This window comes from Herpailurus yagouaroundi, unplaced genomic scaffold (genome assembly GCF_014898765.1).
Source record: "Herpailurus yagouaroundi ecotype Mexico unplaced genomic scaffold, PumYag 67359, whole genome shotgun sequence".
NCBI lineage: Eukaryota > Metazoa > Chordata > Mammalia > Carnivora > Felidae > Herpailurus > Herpailurus yagouaroundi.
The window spans coordinates 2,760-3,202 of NW_024420177.1; positions in this window are offsets into that span (position 1 = coordinate 2,760).

The following is a 443-nucleotide window of genomic DNA, read 5'->3' on the forward strand; positions in this document are numbered from 1 at the left end:
ATGATGGAATGGACACTGGCAATGTTAGGGGCCCCTTCCATGCCTGGTCTACCTCCCTTAAACAATCCACCTGACCGTTTCCCCTTATGCTTAGATGGAGTGGATCCCAAGCACCCCGTGGTGCCAAAGTCATGAAAAGATAGAGGCCCAGATCTCCACATGACTGTCTGGAACAGAGCTGTCCACCAACAACAAGCTTCCATTGTGCTAAACCACCTCAGTATATGTACTGACATATGTTACATCAGTGAGTGCAAACCGGAAGGAGTATATTACCTGAGCCAATGATTAAGTGCTCACTATGTGCTGGGCACTGTGCTAAATTCCCTATGGCATTATCTTATCTAATCCTAATTACCCTTGAGATAATGACGACAACAACATCGGAATAGAGCTCTCACTGTATGCTAAACCTTCTACCTACATTACTCCTTCAATCTTGT